The 5,546-nt window shown below is 38.7% G+C and overlaps 1 pseudogene; it reads left to right on the top strand.

Moving 5' to 3' along the window:
- Positions 1–480: 480 nt before the first annotated feature.
- On the top strand, positions 481–1,624 carry LOC114905757 (annotated as a pseudogene).
- Positions 1,625–5,546: the final 3,922 nt, after the last annotated feature.

Genomic DNA, 5,546 nt, shown 5'->3' with positions numbered 1-5,546 from the left:
CCAACCAAATGAGAACATTCAAAGGCTATTTAGTCAGAGCTTGCTATAGCAGGGGAGTCAGCCACTGTCACTAGAGTTTTGGCAAAGATTCAAAAGCAGGCAGATGAGTGGGAACACTTTATAGTAGAAAAAGGGGAAGGCTTCAGGTATGCCCTCCCTGACTGGACAGAGATAATGGTCTGAATGCCTACAAGTCTGACAAATAGACAGCAGGCTGGCTTCCTGGGCTGGTTACTATAGATAATGAGTTGATTTCCTGGGCTGGTTGCTGCAGGTTGGGGGTCAGAGCTTTATTTTTATGTATGGCCTGGCCACTGTCTATTTGTATATTCAGTCTCTCCAAACTGAAGGGTTAAAAACATTGTTTAATGGGTACAGAGTTTCAGTTTTACAAGACAAGAAGAGTTGCAAAGATGGATGTTGGTGATCATTGTACAACTACATGAATATACTTAATACCATGGAACTATACGCTTAAAAATGGTTCAGATGGTAAATTTTCTGTTATGTGAATTTTAGCACAATTTTAAAAAAAATTGGAAAAAAAAAAAGAAACCTCTGCATAGGAACACAGTATGAATGGAACATTCCTGTCATTATGCAAACAATGCATAACTCTGAACAGACATTACAAACAGCCTTCATCTCAAAGATTCCAGTGCTTATGTTGTAGTATAAGAACTGAGAAGGTGGGGAACAGCTATGAAGAAAGACTTTCAGCCAGAGAATGATCTCTTTGGACCCATTACCTTGCATTCACACTCAGATTGGATTGCCTCCCACTCTAAGCACCTCTCCTGAAGACTTTGAACAGTTTATCAATAATCTCTATGAAGAAATGTAATATTTATATGCAGCCCATTGGAACTCTAGGGAACACCAGAATTATCAGAGAAGAACATGTTAAAGAGCTCAAGGGCTACCGTGAAATATTTTTCTGTGGCCTGCCAGTAAAACTTGTAGAAAAGTTTCCTGTTTCTGCAAACTTAGTGTTCCTTTAGATTCCGTGACAACACACAAAACCTACAAATTCATATGGGACATTTTTTTTTATTGGCCACACCACACGACATGCGGAACTTCCCTGACCAGTGATTGAACCCATGCCTCCTGCAGTGGAAGCACGGAGTCTTAACCACTGGACCACCAGGGAAGTCCACAGGGGCATTCTTAAGTGCTTAAAAACAAAGAAATCTTCAAATGTCTTCTGTATCATGGGCATAACAATGATTTGTCTTTCCCCGAGAGACTCCTGAAATTTTGTCTTTGGACAAGGCTTTTTGGCAGATGGCACAGGAATAGTCAGCTTTGCCAGATATGGCAGTGATATTTATCTTTCATACTGTGAATGCAAAGTTAAAAACTTGAAAAGAAATCTTCAAGTGACTCTTCAATTTTTAATAACTATTATATTCCTGAAATCTTGGGTATTTTGCTACTTCAATCCTGTAAGTGTTGAATCCATGAAATTGGACACAAATTTGGACTCTGACATTACCATTGGCTGGTGAGTCTAATGCAAGGCTCTAGCCACCTGGAAGAACCAGACCATGGGCTTCTAGACATTTGCCGCATCTACTTAGGTAAGTTACAGTGTGCTATTCATGTCAATATTGTAGAGTAACTGAAACATAAATTTGGTAATACTTGTGGAAGCCCTTGAGAAATGCAGTGAATGTATAATGAAATGGTTTTCTGCTCTCCAAAATAAAAACTTTCAAATAGGGATAATTAAAACGAAATGCTTACACATTAAAAAAAAAAAAATCTGGAAACTGCTGAAAAATAATTTATATATAAAATTTAATCTGATTGCATCCTTTTATTTAATGGTCTCTTTTTGCTTTCTATCATACCATCACTAGAAAAGCTGTCTGATGTGCACGGTTTATTTTATTTTATATTTTATTTTTAAATTTAAGTGAATTTAATTTTTTATTTTAATTTTTTATTTTTGGCCGAGGCACACAGCTTGTGGTATCTTAGTTTCCCGGACCAGGGATCAAACCCATGCCCGCTGCAGTGGAAGCGCAGAGTCCTAACCACTGGATCTCCAGGGAATTCCCAATGTGCACAGTTTAAACAGTGCTACTATGCAAATCTTCAGACAAGGAATGTCTAACTTGAAGTCTACACACTAGGATTATAAATAACTGTATGATTTTACTTGTTGATTAGTGCTGGGTTAGAATATGAGGATTTTTTTCTATAAAAAATAAATATCAAGGACAAGTATACCCGTACATTTCAGGGTGTGAGGCATTAGCAAAGAGATAGAAATTTGGACACTTTATATCCACCTCCTGAAAGAATGGACCCAGCTAAAAGAAGAGACACTCTCGTGGAAAAAGGAGAATCATTGGTAATTTGAGACTAGGATCTTTGAGAGATGGCCTAGGTGCAGATGAACTGGATCTCTAGGGAAGAACAGACTGGGTGAGCACCCACGTGCTTGAAAGCATAATGTATTGCAGCGGGGCTTTGGACATGTTGAGGGTGATGAAAAAGATGCAGTTGGTCCTGCGTATCTGCGTATTCAACCAAAGTCAAAACTATTGAGGGAAAAAATTCCAGAAATTTCCAAAAAGCAAAACTTGAATTTGCTGTGTGCTGGCAACTATTTACATAGTATTTACAACGATTTACATAGCATTTACATTGTATTAGGTATTATAAGTAATCTAGAGATTATTTAAAGTATATGGGAAGATGTGTATAAGTTATATGCCAATACTATGCCATATTATATAAGGGACTTGAGCATTCGAAGATTTTGGTATCCTCGGGAGGGTCCTGGAGTCAATCCCCTGTGGATACTGAGGGGCGACAGATATTTGAGACCATAAGAAAGACATAAGTTGAGACGTTCAAAAGCGACCTGAGATGTATACAAAGATACAAAGAAGTAAATTGTACCAATATCTGCAGATGCAGATCAGTTGAACCAGAAAACTAACATGATACTCAAATACAACAGCCAGTTCAGGACACCTTCAATTACAATGGATGGACATAGTTGATATTTTCAATTCTCACCCTGAGTTCAGAGAGAAAATCTTTTGAAAACTGAGAAAATGAGATTTTATTCCAATTCAAGAGAGTACCCCTGCAGTTGTGTCAGAAAAAGGAACTGCAGTTTTGGAGTTACCCCATCACTACCATCCTCCCCATAGGATGTCTCAAATAGACATGCACAGAATTAGGTTTAATTATATACTTCTCCATAACTGTGTCAATGGTGGCAGTCAAACAAGTTTGGATTTTTAAGACTCACAAGACCCCAAAAGACAAGATTTACAAGTCTACCATTTATTGCAGGGAAAGGAAACAATAAGTCAAAGTTTTAGTTAGGATATGCATCACAGCCACAGGCTGCCTCACAGCAAGAGTTTTGAAAGGTTGGAAGCAGGCTCCAATTGTCCTGCTTTTTTTTTGGACCAGGAATCATCAACATTTGCATACAACCAGTGATCTCAAGATGGAGTCTTGGCCAGAGCTTCTTACAGCTTTCTGGTCATATTAATCCTAGCTGACCAACCCCAGTGGCAGAGCCCTTGTGCAAACCATCAATACTGCTGCGGTTATCAGGTGTAAACCATCAATCAGGGGCAAACTATCAATCTCACTTTATAAACAGTGCTGGCAAGCTGGCACAAAACATGCTGAAACTTGCCTTGGACCCATGTTACAAAACAGTACTATTAATCATTATATTTCATTGATCCTGGGTCAGTACCATGCAGATGCATCCCATACTTGAGCAAAACATCTCAGGCCAGTTCCAGGCCTGTTGGAATTAACCCTCAGAGCACAATAACCAAGAACAGTCTTTTTGTTTCTAATTGATCATTTGAATTACCCCTTTTGTCCATTAATACCAAGCTTCAGTCCTCTATCTTGGTTGTCTTTCAGGGCAGCCTCCTGTGCCTCCATTATCTCATTTTATAATTGTGATTTATTGTAAGAAATATATTTGGTCTTTGATCCCACTCCTGGCACAGACCCCTTAAATCCCTTGGAATTCCCTGGGATAATATTGATTTTAATGTCTTTTGTTATGTTAATAAGGTGACTTTTGAAAAGCCTTGAGGTAACTTAAGGATGGGGGCTGGTTGCTAGGGGAACCAGCATGGTGGGGAGGGGCGAGGGAGGGAAGATTAGAGGGTTGGAACTTTCAGTCCCTTTCTTCAACCTCCAGAATGGGAGAGGGGCTATAGATTGAATCAATTGCCAAAGTCCAATGATTATTTTTTCTTTATTCTTTTTTTTATTGAAGTATAGTTAATTTACAATGTTGTGTTGGTTTCAAGTGTACAGCAAAGTGATTCAGTTACACATATATGTATATATTCTTTTTCAGATTCTTTTCCATTATAGGTTATTACAAGATAGTGAGCGTAGTTCCATGTGCTATACAGTAGGTCCTTGTTGTTTACCTATTTATATATAGTAATGTGTCCCTGTTAATCCCAATCTCCTAATTTATCTCTCCCGCCACCCCTCCTATCCCCTTTGGTAACCATAAGTTTGTTTTCTATGTCTGTGAGGCTATTTCTGTTTTGTAAATAAGTTCATTTGTATCATTTTAAAAGATTCCACATATAAGTGATATCATATCATATTTGTCTATCTCAATCTGACTTACTTCGCTTAGTATGATAACCTCTAGGTCCATCCATGTTGCTGCAAATGGCATTATTTCATTCCTTTTTATGGCTGAGGGATATTCCATTGTATATATATATACCATCTCTTTTTTATTCATCTGTTCATGGACATTTAGGTTGCTTCCATGTCTTGGCTATTGTAAATAGTGCTGCTATGAACATTGGGGTGCATGTATCATTTCGAATTAGAGTTTTCTCTGGGTATATGCTCAGGAGTGGGATTGCTGAATCATGGTAGCTCTGGTTTTAGTTTTTTAAGGAACCTCTATACCATTCTCCATAGTGGCTGTACCAATTTATATTCCCGCCAACAGTGTAGGAGGGTTCCTTTTTCTCCACACCCTGTCCAGCATTTATTATTTGTAGACTTTTTAATGATGGCCATTCTGACTGGTGTGAGGTGATACCTCATTGTAGTTTTGACTTGCATTTCTCTAATATTAGTGATAATTGCCAACGTCCAATGATTTAATCAATCATGCCTATGTAGTGAAGCCTCCATAAAACCCCCAAACGATGGGGTTTAGAGAGCTTATGGGTTGGTGAACACATGAAAATTCAGGGAGAGAGGTAAGCCTGGCAAGAGCATGGAAGAGCTATGCCCCCTCCCCATGCCTTACCCTATGTATCTCTTCCATCTGGTCATTCCTGAGTTATATCCTTTTATAATAAACCAGTGATCTAGTAAGTAAAATGTTTCTCTTGAGTTTTGTGAGCTGCTCTCACAATTAGTCGAACCTGAGGAGGGAGTCTTGGGAACCTCTATCTATAGCCAGTTGGTCCCAAGAACAGGTAACAACCTCGGTTTGTGAGTGGCAGGTGAAGTCAGGAAGGGTGGAGTCTTGTAGGGCTGAACCCTTAACCTGTGAAATCTCATGC

This window comes from Monodon monoceros, unplaced genomic scaffold (genome assembly GCF_005190385.1).
Source record: "Monodon monoceros isolate NGI ecotype Baffin Bay Population unplaced genomic scaffold, NGI_Narwhal_1 Super_Scaffold_22, whole genome shotgun sequence".
In the NCBI taxonomy this organism is placed as follows: domain Eukaryota; kingdom Metazoa; phylum Chordata; class Mammalia; order Artiodactyla; family Monodontidae; genus Monodon; species Monodon monoceros.
This window is presented reverse-complemented; position numbering and strand designations above follow the sequence as displayed.